Genomic DNA, 14723 nt, shown 5'->3' with positions numbered 1-14723 from the left:
TTAATGAGATTTCCTGCATGGCTTGGGCAGGAAGCTCGGGTGGTGTAAGTCCGAGTCAGTGAGGCCGGAGTTATATCAGTTTACATTAGTGAGGGATCTTGGTTGTTTGTGAGTGGTATCCTGAAGTAACATGTTCTGCCTTGTAAATGAATCAGCTTGTGTTGTAATGTAATGCTGACAGTCATGTGCTGGTTCTCTCCTTGGAAGACCTCATCCGGTAGAAACATGACCACTTTGAACTCATGCTGTTAGGCAACAAAAGAATGAAGAAACTCAGCTTCAGCACAGAAGGAACACTGTCTCCTTCTAAGACGAGCTGAAGTGTGTGTGCTGCTGTGGTGTATGCCGGGTGCTATTATGTATTCATTAAATGTTCAGGCTGTGACCAGTGGTTAAGTACGTACAGTGCTTGAGAGGCAGCCTCTGCCAGGGAATAAAACCTCCTAGCTCTGTTTTGGGAAACACATCGATAACCTAACTACTTCTTCCCACCTCTCCTTTGGCATAATGCCACAACTCATGCGGAATGGAGCTGTGAGCAAAGAGATGATATCGAAGAGCATCCCAGAAACCTTTGCACGAGTAGTCGTCGTTCTAAGTCATCACGGAGGAACAGGCTTGCCAACCTTTGTCCTTGCTGCCTTGTGACGTTTAATGAAAGAGGAGAAAGATCTGGAGTGAGATGGTGGAGGTTTTTTTTTCAGTTCCCTTGTGAGATTAGTGCTTTGGAGATGGATGAGATTCAAGTTTGTGTGTTATCCAGTACTCCTTTTTTACTCTACCTGTGAAAGGATAAGCCGAGGGAGCGGCAGGAGCAGCACACGCTGGCTGCATTGTTCAGATTGGCAAATCTCCCTTCGCAGTGACTGTAGAATTGCTAGTTTCTGCTTTTGAGGTCCAAAGGCAAATTAAACTTGTCACGTGATCCCTGGCAGTGAGGAGCAGCAAGGTATACTACTCCTCTGCTCTGTAATTGCTTGAGACTGTACTCATCTTCATGCATTTGATGCAAGCTGTCCAGCACATGCGCAGCCCCTGCTTACCGTTTCCCATCTGAGAAAGACGAGAAGACGACGTACCTGTGCATATGTGAGTTTATAAGTGTAATTTTTTGGATGTTGTGTGCCTTAAGAGCTTGCCATCCTTCCCCAAATTCCCTGTTGATATGTGCATTTTATAACATCTGCACGTTCAGCTCTGAAAATACCGGTATAGGTTCAAACTTCGCTGACAGCTTTCAGTTGCGGTCATTCAACAGGGGAATTTATGGAAATAGTGTATATGAATGGAAATGAAAGACTACCAGTGTCAGTCAGAAAATGTCTGTGTATGGAATATAATGAATATAAGAGATGGTTTGTGCCAATGCTGTTTCATGTTAGGAATTTTAAAATACATACTCCTTTCTTTTATGAGCTGATTTATGAATAATGTATTAAAATAGCTGCTGATCTCTGAAGGTTTTCCTTACTGTAGTGTTTGTTTATTATTTATCTTAAGCATTTTATTAGCCCCACTACTGCTGTATTGAAAGCTATAACTGTCTTCAATAGTTTATTCTTACAGTGTAAATGAGTTTTGCTTTTCTTGGCCAGAAAACTGACACAGAGATTAAGTGGTGTATCTGGGGTCTGCAGCGGAGCAAGGAACGGAGTCCAGTAGTCTCAGCTTCTAAGCTAGAATCTTGACTCTTTCTCCATGATGCGTTTCTTAATGAAATCTTCCCTTTATTTACTGTGGGGAGCCTTGTCCTATCAGCTCCGCGTTTGCACAGTGAATCCTCCCTCTCCCCTTTTCATTTTGTTCTAATTTTTAGTGTCCACACTGTGGACCTCAGTGGGGATCCTTGTCAGGACCTGCAGGCACTGGTACAGTGCAGTAACAGCTGAGCCTTATGCTTCTGCCACGCTCTCCTCTCTTGGGTTCAGTGAACTTTTAATTTGCAGTTGCCTTGGGTAGCAAAGGCAACCAATGTCAGTAAACAATTCCCCTGTGTCTTCAGTTCTGCTTTTGTCCCTCTTCTCACTTCTCAGCTGATTCTCCTCTTGGATGAGCTCCCCGTGGCAATCGCAGCAGTATTCTTGGCATGGACGTGTATCCTGCTGAATTTTTTTCCTGCTTCTCAGCTCCTCCTTTGCAGAACACAATCTGAATAGGAAAGTGGGAGATTGAGGGGAAGGAAAGCAGGAGACAGCTCTTTTTCCCTCCTAATTCCTCACTGCGCTATCTACATCACTTTATTTCTGGGCCTAGGAATTCCTGTGGTATCCCAGGGGCATAAAAAAGTTTGGTAGTCTTGGTTGCAGCAATGAGCACTACACCACTCACTAAGTCCAGGCACACACAGGTGAAAAGACAGTGTGGTTAGGCAGGTGAGCTTTTCTGCTAGACTATCAAATGGTAGAAATAAAGATTGGCTTTGCTCAGGGCACTGCTGTATGGGTAACTTTCTGAAGTTAGCAGGATGCAGAAGCTTACAACTTTGTGAGTGTTGCTTGTGTGGACCTGATTGGTGCTGAAATTGTTAAATGCATAGGAAAAAGGAGCTTCCTCTCCCCTTTAAAATTTGTACGTTTCTAAACTTCTTAAAATCTTTAGTATGATTTTGTTCTGAACTTTTTGACTTGGTTGAGGACAGTGAAGAATTTCAAGGTGTTAACTCTGTCTTATGTAATGTGGGACAATAAAAAGAGCTGCTCTGGTCAGCAGAGAAGGCCTAGAAGATGTATAAGCACTAATCCTCTATTTGCTATGTTTTCTATAATCCCTAAATTCCTAATATGCTTTATATTGGCATGGTGAGTCTGGCTGCTCTGGATTTATCTCTAGAAGAGAGAGAATAGAAGCAGGTTCTCAGCCTTTCCCTTTCCAATCAAAAAGGTGGATTTGGCATTACCTAGATTATTGCCAGTTGTAGTCACTTTAGGTTCTTATGGATTAGTATAATGCTGCAATCTTTAGAAAATGCCTATTTACTCGCACTGTTTCTACTTTCAAAAAGGAAATTATGCTTAGTGTTAGGATAAATATCTTCGTATTTGCAGAAGAAGCTATGTATGGGATAAAAAGTGTTTTTTGTTTTTTAAGGCCTAGGAGAAATTGAACTAACAACATCTTCTCCCCCCCCCCCCCCCAAATCTAACTGTGATGATTTGAAAATGTGATTTGAACAGAGAAAGAGGAATTCTACTTGCTTCAGAATAATAGGAGAATTCGTGTATTTACTATTTTAGCAGTGTGCCACAAATGTGTTCAGCTTAGTGTTGTTAAGCTGTGCAATGGCATGAGTGGATGCTAATGTAGCTGGTGTCATCCTATTAGAGTTAAACTTGATAGAATATGGGAAAATACTGTGGGTGGGGGAAAGGTCAGATGATAATAAGTCCCCCCCCCCAGCTTTTTAGGCTGAGGGAACAGTTGTGTCGTTAGCAGTAAAGACTGAGATAATCTTCATGAATCTGCAGATTTCCTTGGATGTTTCAAAGAGACCATAGGAACACACAAAAGTCAATATTGTTAGGGGAAAATAGTTTGGGGAGATGGTTTTTATGCGTATATCCAATCCGAATTTGAGAAAGAGAAAATAACCAATAGTTTCTGGGCCCATGCACTGCCTGTGATTGCACGGGGAGCTAAATAGAGGTTTGCTCAAGTCCTAGGCTTGTATGTGAACCATGCAGCCATTTTTCTGCTGTCTGGGAGGAGGACTGTGAAAGGGGTGTGTGTGTGTGTGTGTGCTTATACATATATATATATTTTTTCCTCCTCCTTCCCTCTTTACTTCCCAGGGCATGAATAAGCTGAACTTTCCTTTAGCTGCAAACCAAGGCTGTGCTTCTAGGCTATCCAGTCACTTGCCTGCATGTTTAACAATGGTAGGTAGATTTGACTTAGTTAAAACGGCAAAAGCTATGAGCCTCTAGATTAAGTTTTAAGGAGATTACATGCAGATATAGTATCATGTTGCCAATGGATGTAGTCCTTCAGTTCTGTAGCTGCTCTGTCGTCTGCTATCTGTTATGACATGGTATTGCCACCTCCCTTTCAAGCTTTCGATAGCATCTTTTTCTGCTCTCTTCTTCTACTGCTTCCCCTTCCCAAAGCAGAAACTGGATTTTCTATATTATCTGAGAATGTTCAAGGACTTTGAACCTGCTGTTAGAGTGTGACTTATGTTTGGAGTGGGTTGAGTTTCATTACAGATTTTTTTTTTCCTAGTACCCAGAGATAAAACAAAAAAAATGACTTTCAGAGACAATGATTAGCTACTCTATGAAATAAACTGTGACCCCTGTTTTGGTGTTGGTGGAATCATGAGGAATTTCAAAGCAAAATAAGTTTATGCATGGATAATCCGACACTGGAGTTGGTATTCTTGAGTTGGCTTTTGCTTCCCTCCAGAAGGCTGAAGTTATATGCTGCAAATTTGTATGAGGCAGTCAGAGGCAGGAAGTGAATCCACTTACAAAGTAATATGTATAGCAGAGAATAATATTGTAAGTGACTTCTTGCTAATTCTGTGGTCTGTAAGCTTTAAAGTTCAAAGTTGGATCAGAATAGAACTTCCTCAGAGTTTTTGACCAGACTCGTGATTTAATGATCTCTGTTAAGTATTTCTACCCAATATGTTTCTCACGTTTTGGCCATAAATGAGACCAGTTGAAAAGAATGATGTGTTTTTAAAAGTGTGTTTTAGTATGTTTATTATTATCTCCCCATTTTGCTGAAGTAGCACCAGGCTTCTGTGAATCGTGCAAGACATTTGAACAGGTACTTAAGAGTCTCTGTCTCCCAGCTTAAAGCCTGTGGTAGGACACAACACGCAACAAAAGGCAGAGCAACATGGAGTCCTTTGCTTATCGTTGCAGTCTTTAACTAGGTGCTCCCTCTTGAAGAAAAGTATAGTTTCATAAGACTGCTTATAAAGATGAAGCATTTACTTTGCCCGGTTTATACCGAAAGTACTAATAGTTTTCAGTTGTTTTGCCGCGTGGAACTGAGAAACATTATGGGAAAAGAAACATTTTTAAGGTTGCTTAACAATAACTAAATGAGGAAACAGTAGGATGATACATAAGGAGCTTCCTCTCTACCTTTTTTTTAAAGGGCCGTCCAGCTTTCTCCTCATATTCAGCAGAGATCCTCTGCAGAAATTCATAAATCCTCAGAAATCAACACATTTGTGGAGGTCTTTGCCCGGCAATGGCTTTATGCTATTGGGCAAGTTCACGTTAGATCGAAAATTGACTGCAGGTTCTGTATGTCACATATCTTGGCTGAACATATTTAACTGCTGGTTACACTAGTGAGATGCTCTCATATGCTGTCTGTATTGTACCAGATGTACCAAAAGTGTTTTATAGGAAGGTAGGAAATCTTCACAGTGCTTTCCAGGCTAGAGCAGTTCAGAGTGTTTGCTTAAAATAAAATCCTCTGCATCTCTAACTGGATGCAGTGCTTCCATGTGTTTCATCCAACTTGCAGCTCCAAGTCAAGTCATGGACAGCTTTTCTGGACTTGTTTCTTGCTAATCTGTTTCTTCTGTTCACCTTGCTGAGGTAGTTAAAGCATAAGTCTACACTAGGAAGTCGAAGCAGATCGACTCCTGGGCTGGAGCATTTAGCAGAAGTGCGAATGTTAGGCAGCAAAGCCTTCTTGCCATTGGGCCCCAGATGTTTCTGGACTTGCCTCTCTTTCTTTCTCTATCTCTCTGAAGAAAGACGTGTTCCAGGTGCCTTGCAGCTACAGGCTTCAAGGATTTTTGCAGTTCCTTTTGTCACTTGAGGAATTAGTCAGCCAGAAAGCCAGGAAGTCTTTTGGAAGAAACTGGGCTCAAAAGCTCAGGTAGAAGTGGCCTCTCAGAACAAATACATACTGATGGGTAAGTGAAAGTAGTGGGGGTACCTGGATGCACGTTCTTAACCTTTCCAAGCAGGCCAATCACTTTATTTTTAACAACGCGTTCTGAAATTGTTTTTCACAACTTCCTCACGATCTAAAATTGTGGGTTTTTTTATGGTTTTGTTTTGGAAGTCTTAGTCCATTTAAGGCATTTTTATTGGACTTATCTCGTTTGATACTTGTACTCCAAGCACGTACCGAGGCACGGACTAATAAGAAAATCTAAAGCCACAAATATGGGTCCTCTGGGAAATTTGTTGAGGAATTGGCACCTTCATTCTAATTTTAAGGTGCATAAAGTTTAGATTGCATGACACAGCATTAGTAACCCTGTTTCTACTTGCTGCTGTGTTTTACTCGGCCTGGCATACCTTGGAGTTGATGTCGTCTTACAGAAGTGCTGCTGCAGTGGTTCGTGGAACATTGTGGTGTGTTCTGGGGGGAAGTGGTGGTGGTTCAATTACGCTTCCAATAGTAACAGTTTTTATTACCCCTCCCCTTTGTTGACCTTTGCACTTATTACATGTTTTTTTTTTTTTTTTCCTTCTCCAGGTTATAAAGACCATCTATAAAAGTTCTTTTTAGTCCTTACACATGCACCTTCACCACTTCCCATCCCAAATACGTTAAGGCAGCCTGAATGAGTTCATATTGTTCAGTCTGAAAAGCTGAATTCATATTCCTGGGGAAAAGAAGGTTGAATTAGGAATTTTCCTGATAATGTTTTTATTAGTATTCAACTTTTGCATAGAAGTTTTCTTTTTTCTTTTTTTTCTTTTTTTTCTTTTTCTTTTTATTCTTATTCTGACTGTCAGTAGCATTTTATAAGTAGCAAGTAAAATTATATCATTTTGGACCTTTGGGGCAGTAGTATGGTTTGGATTTGTGCCTAGCGCTAAGGCAGTACCTTCACTGAATGTATGGAATCTGTTCACGTGGTAGCTAGCCAAGAAAGTGTCTCCAATAAAGTAGAACCTTAGTTCGCTAATACTAACTTAATGTTTATGTCTCAAATTTTAATCCTTGTTCTAACTCTACGTGAGGAAAACAAAATTCAGTTCATTTTGAGCTAAGATAGTTGCTCACTTTTTGCAAGTGGAACGCTAGTGTAATTAATACAGAAAGGATGGAACTGGGAAGGACTTTCTAGCTGTAACTCCTTGATGTAATCCTGTCTGTCTCTTATTTCCTTGCCTTAGCCCTTTGATTTTCTAACTCTGTCTTGCCATTCTGTGATGTGCTTTTTACACAGCGAATTCTTTTAGACTGTGCAGTTATGACTTGTTTCTGGAGTGAATTTAATTTGTAAACTTATTTATTGGGACAGAGATTACTTGTCACTGAGGTGCGCTGGATGCTTTGAGAGAAAGATTTTAGAATATTGAGGAATACAACCAAATAAAACCTAGACTGATAGGAAATCAAGTCTTAGCAGTGCCTTATTTTTATTATTTTTATTATTTTTATTATTTTTATTATTTTTATTATTTTTATTATTTTTATTATTTTTATTATTTATTTTTATTATTTTTATTATTTATTTTTATTATTTTTATTATTTTATTATTTATTTTTATTATTCTTATTATTTTTATTATCCTGAGATGTTGCATTTGGTGGTTTCTTTCTTAAAAGCGCACTGCTGCTGGAATGTTGTGGTGCTAATTGTTGTCTTTTTGTTTGTCTGATAATGAACAATTTTGCTTCCTTCTCTCTGTTATCTAAGATGATGCAATTATTGTCTTTCTCTTGCTCCCCGAGGCAACTGCTGGCTGTTTCTATGGGACGGGCTGATACTGTCCTTGGGAGCAGGCTTAATAGGGGATCAGTCTGAATTATTCAGTCTTTTAGAAATAATCCTTCTAGATATAACTGAAGCATTTCTGCAGCATAACAAGCTTGCATTACTACTCATGCTTGTTCTCTGCGTTTGTTTTCTTGACCAGTATATGGATACTTTACTTGAGGTAGAAAAAACTTAATGACTGAATTATCTTGTTGGGTTGAATTAATGTTTTAACATATATCCTTTCTACAAAGGCTTTTGTAAAGCAAAATTCAATTAACGTTTGCAAAATTGAATTAGAAACCTCACTATAATTAACTAGAACACTTTGGGCAAATTATCAGGTTAAATGATGGCTCTGGGTTAAGACATACTGTCACAGTAGTAGAGAAACAGCTATTTGGTGATTAGATAGTCCAAAAGTGATTATTTGCTTATGCTGTGCAAAAGAGAAAGGTCATAGGAAAAATAGCGAATGGTGCAATGTTAGATATGCTGGAGTGCTTGGGCATGGCCTGTGCTGTAGTTGCACGGAGGAGAAGGGGGTCTCCTCTGGTGTTTTTGGAAAAACTTCCCCAAACCTGGCCTGCCATGGCTTGTGCTTATGTTGGTGGTCTCTGGTCTAGGCATCGCATGGGTCATCCAACTGGATAAAGCCTCATTTGTCTTGTGATGATTTTATCCAGTCATTATCAGCTTCCAGCAAACCATGCCTTTCTGCTGATAGTTTTTAACTAGTTACCTTAAAGGTTAACAGTTAATTTCCTTTCTTCTTGTGCCCATCACCTTAAAGCTACAGCTACATTATGTCTGGCAGATTTTATGCGTCAAAGGAAGGCCATGCGGACACCTCCACAGTCTAAGTGATGAGTTTCTGTGAAGCTGTTGTGTAGGCTATGCTCTTTCAAAAGAGAATACTAGTTGGGTAGCTTTTCTTTATGCATAATTGTGTGTCTACCTTACCTGTGGGGAAAAATATTATTGAAGTAGTATATGCAAGGAATTTGACTGCTTGCATTATGGTGATAGCATGTGTTTTGTGTGTGTGTGTGTGATTCCCCCCCCCCCCCCCGCCAAGTGCACATGTGCTTTAAAGAATTTAACTGATCCAGTGTTGCATCCTATTGCATGTTAGAGCTCTGGATTTGTTTGGTTCTGAGAAGGGAAGGCTAAAGAGGGATCTTATTGATGTCTTGAACTACATAAAGGGAGGCTGTGGAGCAGATGGAGCCAGGCTTTTCTTGGAGGCATAATGACAGAAAATAAGGAACAGACACAAGTTGCAAAAAGAGAAATTCTGATGTGAAATCATAGAAAATCTGGATTTGCGGTAAGGGTGATCAAGTGTTGGAATGGTTGGGACGATTGTGGAATCTCCATCCTTGAAGATGATCAGAGCCCAACTGGATATGATGCTGAACAGCATGATTTTGAAGTAGGTCAGAGTTGTCCCTACTTTGAATGATGAGAAAGGTTGGATTAGATGACCTTCAGAGATCCCTTGCAACCTAAACTATTCTGTGATTCAGTAGACATTCCAGAAGAGCCTGGCAGTTCTGTTTTGAAAGGTCTATAAGATGTGTTTACTCAGTTAAGTGCAGTTTCTAAGGTAATCCAGTTTGCTTATGCAGCTCCTATTTATTCAATAAAATCAACATGCCTGGATTGAAATTGTTATTATTTTTTTTTAAATGTCTGTTCTTGATGGATACCTCACCATACATTTACAAAACTCTCTTCAGTGTAAGAAGGAGAAATGACCCAGCAGTGTTGCAATCAATAAGCAGGAGAGTGACTCTCTAGAGATTAACTCCACAGGGAAAGTTCTTATTGGTGCAGAACCCAACCTCTCAAGTTAATCTGTCACACAAGCAGCATCCTGAGTAGTTACACAGAGCTCAACGCATTTCATATGGTTCCTTTTATATTAAGCCCATCATGCACTTAAGTATCCCTAGGTATGTGAGTGTTCCAGTCATTGGAACAAATCTGATTAGTTGTTGAGGGTGTGTCCAGTGAGCCCCGACAATGAATTTTTCTTTACTAACCTTAGTAAAGGTGTGGAAGGCAGGAATAAACTGTGCTGCTGTGGTGGCGAGGGGTGCCGTGGACCTGTCCTAGGTTCTCATCCGTCTGAGCGTTGTGATCAGACTCCAGAGGTGTGTAAACATGTTTCAAGCTCTACCAGCCATTTCATGCTTTGCTTACCTAGTTTATCTTTTATTTGAGGATGAATTGGTCATTGAGAGTTGGATGGCAAAGGGGAATGGATACATTTTTATAACCTGTTTTGTCCAGTGCAAATGGTGATGGTAAATTCACCCTAAGCTCTTTTACAGATCTGTCCTCATTGCTGTGTCCTTTGTTTGCTACAGTGATTTCATCCAGTTGTTTCTGAGGCCTTTAATGCAACTTATCTCAGGTTTTGAATGAGTTTGGCTACTTCTGAGAATCTAAGTGCCTGTGATGCCTTGAATGCAAGGATAGAGAGCCCTGGTAGCCTGAGCTGGAAGAGGTGTTTGTAAGATCATGTGCCAGTGTATCATTCCTGCCTGGTGGGACAGAGTACTGGGAAATGGTGAATGCAGGACTGTGTCTCCTCAAACATGCCGGTCAGTGGTCGTTCTTTGTGGAGTTTCCACAGGTTGGAGGGAACTGGCAGGGCATCTCACGCTATGTCTAGGGATTGAGTAACAGGAGGATTGGATCTTACAGAGGAGGAGACAAGAGGATATGTTGAAAATCATGTGAAGGATGAAGAAAAGACAATTGATGTACTCTTTTGATTAGGCAATTTCTGTTCTTGCAGGCACTTAGTCTTCCCACCACTGGGTGGAACAGCTGAAGAAAACTGTCTGACCTTTTTGCTATGTTTATTGCCATGAGGTTCTTCAGCATTTGAAACTAATGACGAGGAGGGAGAGAAGTCTGATCTTCCCAGACTCAAGTGGAGGAAAAAGGACTGATTTACCTCTTCACTTTTAATAGGAGAGAGGGAACAACTTCTTCCCACTTTAACTCACTCCAGATTGGTTGAACTCAAGCCACGAACATGGTAAGAGGACACAGACACTGTGGAATGACTTCCTGAACTTGTAACCCCATAGCTTTACAGCACCATGCCTAGGCATGGATTTCCTTGAAATCAGTACTTGCTTGGCTGCAGCTATGGCACACACCCTTTCATAGCAGTCTTGGCTCATCTCCAGCTGTTTTCTGGATGAGCATTAAACATCAAGTTTGCTTGCTGGGATAAGGTTGAGTCTAATTAATTCTTTAGTTTAGTGCCTTTAATTTGTTGTCTTTTCTGTGAGCTCTAGAACGCATTTCTCTCCTGTAAGCCTTGTGTATCTGTGAGATTACTGGTTTGGGATTTTAGAGATCAAATGTCTGGAACTAGTGTGAAAAGATATGTAGCAGGTGATCAGCAGCTTCCTGCTGACAGGATTTGAGACTGCCATCCCCAGCTGTGTCCACCCTGCTGGCTGCTGGAGTTGATGGTTTCCATAGCAGAGGGTTGCAGAGTGGTCACTGAGTCTGTTCCTCAGGTGTTCACAGCCTGGTCTATTAACAAAAAGAAATCAATGGCAGTTCATGCCAATACTGCGATTTACAGTTGCTGGGGTGCAAACTCGCCACCTCCTCTGCTCTCCCTAACTACAAGGGCAGTAATGTGTGATGGAAGAAGGAACAGTGAGACACAGTTGACAACCTTTGATTGAAAACTGAATTTGTTCCAACAGAAATTGTTTGCATGTATTTAGGGTAACCTGTGTACATCCATGATGTATTTAAAAAAAAAAAAAAAAGAAAAGAAAAAGAAAAAAGTAAGTGACTCTTTTACACATTTCTTCCTATTCCCAGGCTTCTTGTGCTGGTGATCAAGATTTGAACTTTAGTGCTATCCCCAATGAAAACAGCCAAGGGCAGCATTTGAATCACAAATTTTCAGTTAAGTACTGTGGCAGAGGAAGGCTGTGTGTTTTTTTCCTTTTAAGTTTTCTTCGCTACCCATTTTAGTCAAGAGATTAACCTAGTTGTACAGTAGTCACATAAGGAAATCTCTTCCTCATGGCAATTTATCATCCTGACATATGAGGTTTAGGAATAAGTTTTTATATTCCAGGTATTATAATTACCCCTGCTAATATTTAGAGGACAGAGATTTTCTTATCTAGCCCTTGATTTATTTTTCTTTCTCCAGCAAGGAATTTTCTCTCATAATGATTTCTGATATTTTCTTTTCTATATTTTAGTATGACAGATTTCTGACTTTTTTTTTTTTAAGTGCTTAAACAGGACAACAATAGTGATGTGGCAGTGACGTGAATGTTAGTCTTCTTGACAGTTTGACAACTGATACACTGTGAAGAAAGCTCAGCTTTTTCCTGGAGAAGGAAATGCATATGTCAAAGGTATCAAGACGTCAGCTTCCCTTCGTAAAATAAAGCTGGATGGGAGAGCAGATCTGAATTGAGGTCCTTCATCTGTGAAGCACAAATACTAGATCCTAGTGGTAACTCTTTTTTTCCCCTTTAGCAAATGAGAAGCTGTTTTTATCCCTACTCCAGCATGCTCTTTCTCTTTCTTCCAATTGCCCTACATGCACAAAACAGCAGCCACTTACTTATACTTGCTTAGGTACTTTCTCCAATGGAATGAAGGGGTACTGAAGGTCCTGTTTCACCAGAGCCAAGAAAAGGGAGGTTCCTTATTCTGGTTAGTAAGAATAGAAATATTTAATTTCTTCTGTCCTCTGAGCACGTGATTTTCAGTGGACTATCTGGTATTTCTAAGCTGTGTCAAAAGGCTGTAGAATAATTGTTGGTGTGTACGTGTGTGTGTATACATATATGTGTGTATGTGTGTATACATATATATTTACACACACACACACACACACACACACACACACACACACACACACACACACGTATCCAGAAGTATTTGTGTCAAAATAGCATTCAAAGCCTGATGGTTGTAGTGAGTCTCATCAAAACATGCAAGGAACATCAGTGGCTACATCTGTGGTCTCAGGAGGTACAGATACCTGAGGAAGTTAGCGGTTAGTATGCACCCTGGGTAAATGGGTGCAGTTTTCACTTTTAGGTAGTGCCATAGATCTGGACTTTATGGCATGAGAACAACAACAAAAAAATAAGATTAGAAGACGTAAGGTGAATAATGTTCCCCTTTGTATTATTTATCTTTTGGATACTCATCTTGCTCCTTTCACACAGGGTAGGTTACACTCGCTGTAGTACAACTCATCTGCAAAATTAATTTTATTATGACCTGCATAATCTGTAGTTCAGTTACTTGGCAAATCAGCTTGTGTTAAAGGCTCTCCCTTGTGCCTGCTCCCGGTTTGTTGGTGACGTCGCCACAGTTTGGGTTTTATTCACGCTCTGCCTTGCCTTTGCTTAGCTGAAGCGTGCCCAGGTGACGTTCAAGCAGGTTGAGTAAAATCTCTGCGAGGCTGGGATGTCGGAGTGGTTACACGTACCGGGGTTGTAGAGGAAGTCTGGTTCTGGCTCGGTCTCACAGTTTGTAAGAGTGGGTGGAAAAAGAAAACTCGAAAGGGTATCGTATGCTTCACAGCCTGAGCACAGGGAATTTTAGACATTCAGATTGTGAAGACCTGGTGTGTTATTCTCGTGTTGCTGTTTTGCAGAGAATGGGAAACTGTATGCGGAGTCTCCCGGCACCCAGTGGCGCGGTGCAGAGGCATCACGCCCCCATATATGCACCCCTCATCTTGGCACATTGCTCAGTTATTGACGTCTCTGCAAGCTTCCTGTGGGCTGAAAGGGCTGAATAACCTCAAAATAGTACCATAACACACACAGAAAGGGATTAAAGTTAGGAGAGGGTATGTTTCAGTTTCTTCTTGAGCTATTTCTGTCAGCACAGCTTTCGTTGCGCTCACTGTTTATGCTCGTGGAGACTACAGAGACCATTAGAGAAGTGCAAAGCCTTGAAAAGAAAGAACAAAATCAAAAAAAAAAAAAAAAAAAAGGACTGGATTTGTTTTTGCAACATAAACAAGGCAGACCAAAAGAGAAATTCTTCCTTACCCCATTTTCCTGAGAGGGAAGCCGGGCGCAGAATGACCAGGCTGCTTCCCTGCGGTCACCCAAATAGCCTGGGACAGAGCCCAAACCCAAAGCGAAGTGGCCGCGAGCCCGTGACAGCGGGCTCCCTTGGTGCCCTGCGTTGTTTCGAAGGGCTCTTGCTTCTTGTCCTTCCACGTGGTTGGGTTTAAGAGGGCAATAAGGTGTGAACGTTAGCGTCTGAAAGCAGGTTGGTGCGGTCCTTCGTTAGATCGGAGAGCAAAATTGTCATTGCTGTCTTCAGCTACTCTAACCTGCTTTGTTCTCTTGAAGCACGTGAGTGTAAGGATTTGTCAGACATAATCCTTTTCTGCCGTGGTGTCTCTCTCTTTCTTCTCACTGCTTGCTACTTCTGAGTGCTTTGTTTATTTATTTATTTTAAGAAATACTCCTGCTTACTGAAAGAGCTATTTCATGCATTTTGTTTGCATTACAGCTTATAAAACATTCAAGACTTCTGAATGCTAGTTTGACCTTGTGGAGTAGATATTCAGTGTCATCACTCCCAATCTCCACGTGCACTCCAACATAACCACAGTCTGTCTGAGGTGCCTGGGTTGTAGCCAGGAAAAGTAGTACGTGAAATGTAGTATGTTGATTTTTGCACGTGGATAGTAATTTCCCTTTACTACCTTGTGTTTTTAAGTGCCATGGGTTATAATAAACATGTAGAACAGGGCTAGAATTCAGAGCAGTTCTGGTGATGGCAGCTTGCAAAAGCTGATTCCGTTTGTGATAGGCTTTATCTTGGCTCAGTAGATCTGTTAACGTTTCCAGTAACCTTTCCTATATCTTGATTTAGTCCTTCGTTTTCATCCCAGATGCTTTTGTTGTCATTTAAAAAAACCTGTTCATTTCTTTTTATGGAAAAAAGCGTAAAATAAATCATATTTAATGTGGAAATTCAGGGCTCTGAAAGGGGA

At 40.7% G+C, this 14723-nt stretch overlaps 1 protein-coding gene across 9 annotated transcripts in view; it reads left to right on the top strand.

Annotated features, from left to right (window-relative positions):
* The window catches only part of KIAA0930 (KIAA0930 ortholog), a 91461-nt gene that overhangs the window by 29378 nt on the left and 47360 nt on the right, over positions 1-14723 (top strand). The window contains exons 3-4 of one of the 9 annotated variants that reach the window (XM_068951912.1): positions 10497-10742; positions 11976-12102. The exons of 7 other annotated variants lie outside the window; for them this stretch is intronic. The gene's annotated coding sequence lies outside the window, so the exon portion shown is untranslated. Of the gene's footprint in view, positions 1-326; positions 1090-10496; positions 10743-11975; positions 12103-14723 lie in introns of those variants that run through there. One more of the 9 variants, XM_009678744.2, reaches the window with a different exon arrangement.

This window comes from Struthio camelus, chromosome 1, assembly GCF_040807025.1.
Source record: "Struthio camelus isolate bStrCam1 chromosome 1, bStrCam1.hap1, whole genome shotgun sequence".
Classification (NCBI taxonomy): Eukaryota; Metazoa; Chordata; class Aves; order Struthioniformes; family Struthionidae; genus Struthio; species Struthio camelus.
This window is presented reverse-complemented; position numbering and strand designations above follow the sequence as displayed.